General features: G+C 41.1%; 1 long non-coding RNA gene across 2 annotated transcripts; it reads right to left on the reverse strand.

Moving 5' to 3' along the window:
- Positions 1-5474: 5474 nt before the first annotated feature.
- Positions 5475-6186, reverse strand: LOC138167801 (uncharacterized). 2 transcript variants are annotated; one of them, XR_011169971.1, is made up of 2 exons: positions 6061-6186; positions 5475-5634 (listed from the first exon to the last, which is right to left on the reverse strand). It is a non-coding gene; the product is annotated as an uncharacterized lncRNA (long non-coding RNA). The 2 variants fall into 2 exon arrangements; XR_011169970.1 differs by having other exon boundaries at positions 5475-5644; positions 6061-6122.
- Between the last annotated feature and the right edge of the window lie 4659 nt (positions 6187-10845).

Below are 10845 nucleotides of genomic sequence, written 5' to 3' on the forward strand. Positions count from 1 at the left end.
TTTTGAGTTGCTTTCCTTTAACAAAGCAGATCCAAGAACCTGTGTGAACAGGCACCCTGGGGACACTGGGGTGCTTGCCGCTACAGTAACTTGCTCAAGGTTACATGGCCAGGTGTTTCTGGGTGGGTGCTAAGTGTCTGAGCCTGGGATTCAATCTCCAGGTCATCCCAACACTGGAGATGGTGCTCTTACTCGCTGAGCCACCTGGCTGCCCCTATTTCATTATCTTCATGCTTAGCACAGTGCCTAGTATGTAATAAGAACTTAATAAATGAATATTGAGTATGAAGAAGAGGGCTGGAAAATTCTGTGTTAATAAGTGTCTTATATATAGTTGGTTCTAAAAATGTTCATTAGATTTTATAGAAATGAAGAACTGAATGAGGTCATTGAAAGCAAGTGAAAACCTTTGAAAGAGGGGTGGACTGGAAAGGGCAAAGCCACAATAAGAGGATTTCTGGGTAAAAGAGGAAAAGAGCTGTGAGATTTGGGTCTGTGGTAAAAGGACATTAGTAAGAGAATAAGATCTGGTGATAGGACTCAGAACAAATAGTTCAAAGCTATTCAGGTTTTCTTTTACCAATTTTGTACCTGATTATCTATTACCTCTCAGCTTTGAAATCAACACAATCTTTTTGAATGTGTCTCTAAAAGCTTGTATCACTTGTTTATTCCTCAGGGTGTAAAGAAAGGGGTTCATTACGAGTTCCACTGAGGTTGCAAGTACTGATATTACCTTATTTAAAGCTAATGCTTCTTTTTCAGAAGATTTGATATAAAGATGCAGCTGCCATAGCTAACGGAGATGACAATCATGTGGGAGGAACAAGTGGAAAAGGCTTTTTTCTTTTGCTGGGCAGAGTGAAATCTCAGAATAGTCCTGACTATGTAGGCATAAGATAGAACCACTAACACCAAGGTCATTATGAGTGTCAACCCAGGTAGAGGCTAGAGGTAGAGGCTAAAATGATCCTTTCTAGTACCTGTGTATCAGAACATGTGATCTTCAGCAATGGTGATGGTTCACAGAGAAAATGGTCAATAATGTTAGTCACAGAATTCTAGCTCAAGACCCCCACCAAGGATGGAAAGGATAATTATCATCCCAGACAGCCAACAACCCAGGAGAAGCTGGTTGTAGACTTTGTTGTTCATGATCTTTGCATAATGCAGGGGTTTGCAGATGGCTACATAGGGATCATAGGACATGGCAGCCAAGAGAAAAAATTCTGAGGCCCCAAAGAGGATACCAAAAAATAATTGAGTGAAACATGCATCATAGGTTACAGCATAGTCCCCAGTTGATAATGTTGTACAGGAATCTGGGAATACAGACAGTTGTGAATGATAATTCTAAGATGGAAAAGTTCCTAAGAAAAAAATACAAAGGGGTTTTAAGGTGGGGATCCACCCAAGTGAGCATGATGATGGTTAATTTCCCAATTCCACTCATAATGTAGGTCAGAAACAGAAATATAAAAAGTAGAACCTTCAGTTATGGGTCATCTGTCAATCCCCAGAAAATGAATAATGTTATCTCTGTATTATTTCTCATTTCTAACCTCTGTCTTTTGATGGATCTGTATGTAAAATGAAAGATAGAGGGAGAGAGACAGAGACAGAGACAGAGAGAGAGACAGAGATAGAGAGAAAAACACACACACACACACAGAGAGAGAGAGAGAGAGAGAGAGAGAGAGAGAGAGAGAGAGAGAGAGAGAGAGAGAGAGAGACAAGTTAGAGTTGAGAGGACTCATCATAAAAAAAGTTTGCAATACAATTTGTATATAAATGCTCAAAAGTCACTCTTGGATCCCTCTTTTTCTTTCACTGGCTAAAAAAGAATATCATGCCATCATTGTGTTACCTCAATGATTTTGATATGTGTATCAGGTACTGAACACAGCATTTTGGTTAAAGAATTTTGTCCTCTGTTTATTTCCCTTAGTTCCTTGCCTCCCCCCGCCCCAATCCTCCCAATCAACTATACTTTGTATTATCTGCAAAGGTTGTGTTTATTCCTTCTGTTTTCCTACCACACATTTCCAGATACACCTTCTTCACTGAAGCCCTTTGTGACCTAGAAAAAAAAAGTTAAGCAAGACCAACACAGTGACCACCTATGATGGTGTATGGCAGCTACATTTCTGTTCACATCTGACATAGTTTTCAGCCATTCCCCAACTGTCAGGTCCTCACTTCATTGTTGCTACTAAAGAAAATACCAAAATACCCATATGTCCTTGACATCCTTTGGACATATTCTCAATGGTAGGATTACTGGTTTAAAGACTATGAATGGTTTCTTCCCTTTTGTCAGAAAATTCCAAATTGTTTTATGAATCCTTTTAACCAATCTTTACTTCTAGCTACCATATATTAGTGTGCTTGTTTTCCAGATCCCTTCCAAATTTTGTAATTTCATCTATTTTGCCAAAATATGCACAATGTGAGGCAAAGCCTCAGGGTTTAGTGAGTTGTTTTAATGTGAATTTCTTTTATTTCATGTTTATAGCATTTTTTAAATTTATTGGTAACTCAGCTTTTATCTCGTGAACTATTGATTGAACAAATGAAATATTTGCATGGTGTTCACTCTTTGAACTTAACTAACAGGCTCCATGGGAAATTTTGTGCATTCAGGCACTTCCTCTAAAAGCCCATTTTTTTCTCTTCAACTTCACACTATCTGTGGGCTCCTTTCTCTATCCTAAAACCAGGCTTCTATACAACCAGATCATGTACCCTTTACATTGCTCTATTTCCTTGTGCCTTTCCTTGGGCACCTTTTATCTCCTCTTAAGGAGACAGAGATCAGAACAGAGCATCACAGACATCTTATTTGTCCATGGTTTATCAATGCTGACGTTATTGTGTGGGAGGGGAGGTGGTGGGAGGAGAAAGCAGAGCTGGGATTTAGAGCAACAATCAATATTGAGGTTGAAGTCTTACTGGAAATCATCAATTCCCACCATTCCTGGCAACCATTCTCTCTGCAACCCAATATCCTTTAGGTAGCTGAAGTCCATTAGGAATATCTACCTGAAGCCATCCCCACCTGACTGAGCCCATCATGCTCTATCCTACATCTATACTCATACTCCTTCTGACAATAGGTTCTCTCAAAAAGTACTTCAACAACCACCGCCTTACAGTTCCAGACTAACAAGCATATTCAGAGGAAATCAATACTCCAGATCCATAATAGGAAGATTTGATGCAAATTTCTTATTGGAAAGTGTGGTGGTAGAGCAGAGGACAGTCTTACCACAGGGGGTACTGTGAAAGGAGTGGAATGTCTTTCAAAAGAATGTTAGACCATTAATTGCTTTGGGAATTAGGTCAATGCAGAGTAGGGGAAGGAAGAGGACTTAGGAGAGGGGAAAGGAAGGAGGTAGACAGTTGTGCAGTATGTTTCGGGAGGAGCAAGAAATGATGGGGGTGATAGAGTAGTTGTGCAGATATGAAGCACAATTTCCTAAAGAGGAGCTACTCACATCCAAGGAGGGACCCCACTGTTTCCCTCATATCCTTCCCAGATGAGGACATTCAAGGGCACAGCCCCATTGCCCTAAGCCCATTCTTCTAAGTGACACCGTCTTCTAGAAGGCATTTTTCCACTCCCAATTAGATTCACAAGGCCTCCCCAACCACTCAGGTGGTTTACTAGCCACCTCTGTTCCAATATCTACTAGGAGTAAACACAATTGCTCTTCCCTGAACAACTGTGAGGCCATTTCATCTCCACCCACACATGCAAACCCTAAAACGTTAACACTGATGTTTTTTTTTTTAGCTATTGAAAATATTTTAATAAGCGTTCTCTGCGAGGCATTTAAAACACCAGTTTGTGAGGATAAACTCCATTGGAGAGAGAGAAGACAGAACGCAGGTAGCCACAGAGCTGAGGAATTTTCTTGATTTGGGGTAGGATCTGGGAGTCTACTGTTTTCTGATCATCCTTGTGCTGCTCTGTAACTTGTATTTCTCTTTTTCTGTGTCAAAAATCCCTCCTTCTTGGTGTCTAGGTTTACAGACCCTCTTCTTGAAGTAAGCATCAGTAAGATGATTTGGAATTTTCACACCTGAAAGGTTAACCTGGGTAGAAGTGGCAATAACAAATTTCTGATGGGTCCTTCTCAGAGGAACACGGTTGATGGTCAGAGGCCCAGTCACCAGTAGCAAGCCACTAGCCAGTTGCTTCAGGAAAACCACTCGCTTGCCCCTGTGGCGGCCAGTGAGCATGATCAGAACAGTACCTGTCTTGATGCTAGCTCGGAGTCTTCTCACATGCTGGCTAATGGGCTTTTTGCCATGACTTAGCAGCTTTCTAGGCACATCCTCAGTAGGGTAATACCTAGGCATTTTGAGAATCTTTACCACTCAAGTTCCTCCGTTCTTATCATCACCAACAGGCTTTGAGATAGTAGCAGGGACTTTTTCTTTCTTCTTCCTTTCAATCCGGGTTTTTGGGGCAGCGTATTTCCACTTGTATATGGCTCTCCGGGAATACATTGCAGACCTGGAGTATCTACCAATCCCTTGGGCCAGGACTGGGTTCTGACTGCAATGCTTTCGAGGCTCTTTGACCTTTTCAGCTACATCATCCTCTTTGTCGTCTTTTTTTTCCCTTTTTGACCTTCTTTTCCTTGGGTGGCTTTTTGTCCGCCATCCTGAGAGAAGGGAAAGAGCAACACTGCTGTTTTTTTGCCTCATGTGCAGTTGCCATATTATTTTGATTGTGAAACAATTTTTATGCATGCTTCTCTCTTACTTTGAAGGCAGTTGGCAGCTCTGTGGATAGAGGGCTGTAAAATACATGTCACTTACCCTCTGTTTGATTGACAAAAGGATCCACTAGGGGAAGAAATGGCAAATAAATGCAATTTTTTTTTCACAAGAAAACCCCATTGACAGTATGGCTCATTGGGTCTTGAAGAGTTGGACAAGACTGACCAGTCTATTACCTTAACGTATCAGTTGCCCTCTTCTTTACTTCCTAGATGTTCTCAGGACTTTTATCTATGAGACCTTTCAAAGAACAGATGGGAAGACAGTGTAAGAAAATTTCCAGTTACAAAAATTCCCATTAGAATTTTAACAGGTCTTCTCTCTATTCTCCAAATTGTCTCCTAATTCCTCTGGCTTCGTAACCTTCTTCCCATTTTTCCCTACCTACATACTGACACTGACTCCCTATTTAAATTTTTCTTTCTGTAGTGAAGTGACAGAAAACTTAACAAAGGAAACCACAGTAAGTAATAAATAGCCGATAATGGCCCCTCTCAAAAAAATACCTTAACTTTTAGAAGGTGATATAATATTATTATTGTTTAGAAGTGACATTGGAGGTTTGGAAAGTGGAAGTAATGAATGTATAACTCCACCATGAAGACTGCTATCTACTTTACTTCTGCAGAAGATTAATCTCAGTGGGGAATTTTGGTTAATTAACATTTCTTTCCTGCTCTCCCTTTTACTTTTTTTGTTTTAATATTCACTGGTTCCTTTTTCAATTAGGATGTACTTAGATTACTTTCTTCAATTCATCATACAGGACAAGCACGAAAGCTCCACCCATGCCTCTAAGAACATTGGACCAGGCACCCTTGAAGAAAGCTTTGCCATCCTCATCTTTAGGAATCTTCTTCCGACAATTAATTGTCCCAGTGTACATGATATCAGCTCCTTTGCGAGCAGTCTGCATCATCATTTGCAGTCTTACTGTATCAAAGGAATAGGATACCACACCTGCTACAGCAGTCACTGATTGTGCAATCATCCAGCTTATCACAATGTGAGTGTTCTTTGGATCTGGGAGCACACCTTTTGCTGTATCATATATTCCAAAGTAAGCTGCTGTATAGATAATGCTACCCTGCACTGAGACATTGACACTTTGATACAAGCCCCGAATTGCATCAGACTTGGTGATTTTCACAAGGCAGTCTCCCAGGCCTTTGAATTCTCTCTCAGTGCCAGATTTTCTAACGTCAGCTGCCAAGAAGGTTCTTGCAAAATCCAAGGGGTAGACAAAGCAGAGAGAAGTGGCTCCAGCACCACTAGAGGCAAGATTGCCAGCAAAATACCTCCAAAACTCTATATGCTTGTCCACTCCTCCCCAAAACACCTGCTTATACTTATCCTTAAAGGCGAAGTTAAGGGCCTGGGTGGGGAAGTATCTGATGACATTTGCTAAGTTACCCCGCCAGAAGGAAAGCACCCCTTGTTCCTTTGGAATTTGGACTATACAATCCATTATGCCTTTGTACTGCTTCTCTGCAGCAATTTGTTTGCTGGCATGCTGCACCCGCAGTAGCAGCTTAACTCTCTTGATGGGGGCCACCGCGGTCTTGGAGATGGCGGCGGTGGTGCCACCAATCAGGAAGTCCTTAGTGAAGGAGATGGCCTGTTCCGTCGTGGTCACAGAGGGGGAAGGTGCTGGAGGCAGAGGAGGAAAGCTGCTGAGAGAGGGCCCAAAGCTGGGGAACTCGTTGCTGCCTGCACAGCCCCTTGCTACAGCTCTGACCGAAAAGCCCTTTTCCTATTTTTTAAGGCAACAGTTTCTTAAGCAATTTCTATGTACAACGATGGAGGTCATGTTCAGAGATAGGAATAACCATAGAGGAAATAGACATCTTTGTATCTTTAGTGTTTTTAGGGCAGGGAGGTTGAAGTGGTTTAAATCTGTAAAGGGCCTGGGTATTGGAGAGTGAAGCCTAAAATTCTTTCCCTACACAGAGGTTGCAGCTTATGTGATGTGATAAGGTTCCTGATGGGGATCCCTCTGTATTTAAGGTCCCTTGTTCTAACTTCATTTCAGACAGGAACACATCATTTCCTCCATCACAGTGGAGCATTGCAATGAGAAGTAATCATAGTAAAGCATCACCTTTTGCAGGGATACTTTACCTCTCTGCAGATGACCTTTCTGCCTGCTCATTCTGTCCCTGTGATTAAGGACAGGTAATATTCCTTGCTTTGAACAGGTCACAATTGTTTCTCATTAATCACAAGTTAATTTAAATCAATAGCTATAAAATGTTTTCCATCTGCATTTATTTTTTCTCCGTGGTCCCCTGAATTGGGCTCCCTTAGCAGAACCCATTTAGTTGTGGGAATGGATTTTGCTTGGTTGCTGTAAAATATTCCCCACAAAGACCTCTAAGGGGAATTTCTCCTGGGTCTTGAGAAAACTGAGGATTCTGTATTCCAGAACAACTAGTTCAAACAGTGCATAACCCAGTGTTGTAGACACCAACAAAACCTGAAAGAATGATCGTGGATTCTTGGGTCCATGATTATTGGAGAGGCAATTGCTCTTTTGCTTTAGTTTTGTAGGAAAAATTCCATATCAAGTGGTATGCCCTTCCTCTCAGTAGCTTATACTCTCAGGCCTGAAATGCTGTACCTTCATGTGTCAAGTCTCTTAGAGTTGCTTTCCTTTTCAGTAAGGAAACTTTCATTCAAAGGAAATAACTATAGTAGGGGAAGCTCAAGAAATGTGCACCACATGGTAAAAGAGAAAGTTCCCTATGCCACTGAGGCCACACAGGTAACTCACCTATCTGTGAAGCTCTAAACCTGACCCAGCTTCCAAAAATGGGCACAAGTCAATGTCCATGTAATTCCAAAGAATATTTCAGATACAGATACTGGATTTCGTTTTGGAAGATCCATAGTGCTTGTCAGATTTTTAAAATACACTTTTTGTCTATGCTAAGCACTGAGTTTTTGTTTTTTTCCTCCATGGAGTTGGGGGATGATCTGTGTGAAGGTAAAATAATGAGGATTCTAGAAATTTGCCCTGATTCTTTTGCTTTGGGTCACTCTGTCTGAAAATTCTATTTTCTACCTTGTTCTCAGTCTGAATGGGCTAATTTGCCCCATTATTGCTGGCAATGCGATTGGCCACAGAGATAGTTAAGGATTACCTCTCAGCAATGCTTTTCTTTTTCTTGATGTTGCCTCTGTTCAGTATATATGTGTATGTGATTATAAGGCAAGAGGACAGAAAATTTCCCTCAATCTGGTGTCATACATGGTCACAATTGTTTTTTTCCCCCTTTTTTGAGATGATCAGGGTAAAATGACTGGCTCAAGGTTACCTAGCTAGTATGTGTCTGAGGCTGTATTCAACTCAGTTCCTTTTGAATCTAGAACAAGTGCTCTATTGGCTGTACTCCAGAACTGTTTCAATAATCACTAATTAATGATATTCAGTAGCTAAAAAATATTTCTTATCTGCACTTCAGTTAATTTTTTTTCCATTTTGCTTTGGAATACACTTCCTTTGGAGACTCCAACTTTGAATTCCCGACTCATTCCCTTCCTCTCTTGTTACCCAACCTTACTGGGAAGATAAGCAGTTCAGTATAGGTTGTACATATGTAGCTAATGCAAAACATTAACATAGTAGATAAATTGTAAAAGACTGTCTATATTTTCCTCTCTACTATCCCACCTCCCACTTGTTCTATTCTCTACTTTGATCCCATACCTTTTCAAAAGTGGGTGCTTCCAACTTCCCTCCCCCACAGCCTGCCCTCCCTTCTGTCATCCCCCCTCTCATCCCCTTCCCCCCTACTCTCCTGTAGGGTGAGATATGCTATTTAGTGTGTATTTCATTCCCTCCCCAAGCCAAATTCAATGAGAATAAGGTTGAGCCATTCCCTTTTGCCTTCCTATTCTTCCCCTCCATTGTAAACATTTTCACTTGCCTCTTCTATATGAGATAGTTTACCCCATTCTGTCTCTCCCCATCTCCTCTCATTATATTACTCTCTTTCCTCTTAATTTCACCTCTTATGTATCATCCCTTTGTATTAAGTTGGTCCTGTGTATGCATACCTGTAAATATATATACACACATTCACATATGTATTCATATGGCCATATACCCTCATATATAGACATATATATGTACATGTTTATATTCCCTTGAAATATTTTCATACTGAGAAAAATTTCATCAGTTACAATTATTGTTTTTCCATGTAGGAACGTTAATAGTTCAATTTTGATAAGTTCCTTATGATTTCTTTTCCCTGTTTACCTTCTCATGCTTCTCTTGCTTCTTGTATCTGAATGTCAAATTTTCTATTCAATTCTGTTTTTTTCAGCAAGAATGCTTAAAAGTCCTCTATTCCACTGAATGACCATATTTCCCCCTGAAACATGATACTCACTTTTGCTGGGTAGGTGATTCTTGGTTTTAATCCCAGCTCCTTTGACCTCCAGAATATCACATTACAAGGCCTTAGATCCCTCAGTGTAGAAGCTGTCAGATCCTAGATTATCCTAATTGTGTTTCACAATATTCAAATCTTTTCTTCCTGGCTGCTTGTAATATTCTTTCCTTTATCTGGGAATTCCAGAACTTGGCTAAAATATTCCTAGGAGTTTTCTTTTTGGGATCTTTTTCAGGAGGTTATCGGTGGATTCTTTCAACCTCTATTATGCCCTCTGGTTCTAAAACATCAGGGCAGTTTTCCTTGAGAATTTCTTGGAGAATGATTTCTAGGTTCTTTCTTTGCTCATGGCTTTCAGGTAGTCCAATAATTTTTAAATTATTTCTCCTTGATCTATTTTCCAGGTCAGTGGTTTTTCCCATGAGATATTTCACATTGCCTTCTATTCTTTCCTTTGTTTGGAACTGTTTAACAGCATCTTGATTTCTCATAAAGTCTTTAGCTTCCATTTGCTCCAATCTAATTCTGAAGGAATGATTCTCCTCAGTGAACTTTTGAGATTCTTTTTCCGTCTAGCAAATTCAGCTTTTTAAGGCATTCTTCTCCTCATTGCCTTTTTGAGCCTCTTTTGCCATTTGAGTTATTCTATTTTTAAGGTGTTATTTTCCTCAATTAGGCTGTTGACTCTCATTTCGTAATTTTCTTGCATCGTTCTCATTTCTCTTCCCAATTTTCCCTCCACTTCTCTTATCTGCTTCTTAACATTCTCTATACCCTGTAGCCAGCTTGTATTTTCCTTTGAAGCTTTTGGTGCAGGAGTTCTGACTTCACTGTCTTCCTCCTCTTCTATGCTTTGCTCCTTTTTGTCCCCCAAATATGATTCTAATGTTGGGTTTTCTGTTTGCTTTGTTTCCTTTGCCTGGTCATGTTGCCACTCAATTACTTGACTTTTAGGCTTTTTGCCACAGTAGGAATATGCTACCAGACAGGGGAACTTCATACCAAATGCTGGGGTTTTCTCAGCTGGTGGAGGTATTTGTTGGGTGCCCTTGCTGAAACCTCCACATGCTCTAGCAAGCTGATCACATACCCCAGGACTTCCACCCTAGACTGCAATCCAGATCCAAGCAGGTTAAAGCAAGAGCGATTACCCCTCAGACTTGTTGCTTGGTCGCCCTATTCTCTGCAGGCCAGGAGCTGAAGCTGCCACGTTTGGGTGGCTGCACAGCTGTGGTTCCTCAGTGGCTTCTTGCCCTGGGGGCAAAAGCCAACGCACTCCCAACTACTGGGTTCCAAAATCCACAGTGCACTGACCTGTCACTTTGTCCTTAGCATCTATGTCTTGATAATTCTGGACCACCACAGCTGCTTTTGATCTGGAGTCCCTCCAGCCAGCAGCTGATCAGGACCACCCTGGGGCTAAAACCCTTGGCATGGAGTTGGGCTTGGCTCCCAGAGCATTGCACTGGCTGATTCCTGCCGCTCTGCCGGGTTATCCTCAGTGGGAGGTTAACTTCTCTGTGTCATTTTGTGGGTCCTGTAGCTCCAAAGTTTGCTCAGGGTCCCTTTTAAAAGAATTGGGGAAGGTTGAGGCTGGAGTCATGTGGAGGACCTACTTCTACTCTACCATTTTGACTCTGCCCCCACTTTATAG

Source organism: Petaurus breviceps, unplaced genomic scaffold (assembly GCF_028583685.1).
Source record: "Petaurus breviceps papuanus isolate PSGF00001 unplaced genomic scaffold, PetGlider_PUasm1.0 310191, whole genome shotgun sequence".
Lineage (NCBI taxonomy): Eukaryota > Metazoa > Chordata > Mammalia > Diprotodontia > Petauridae > Petaurus > Petaurus breviceps.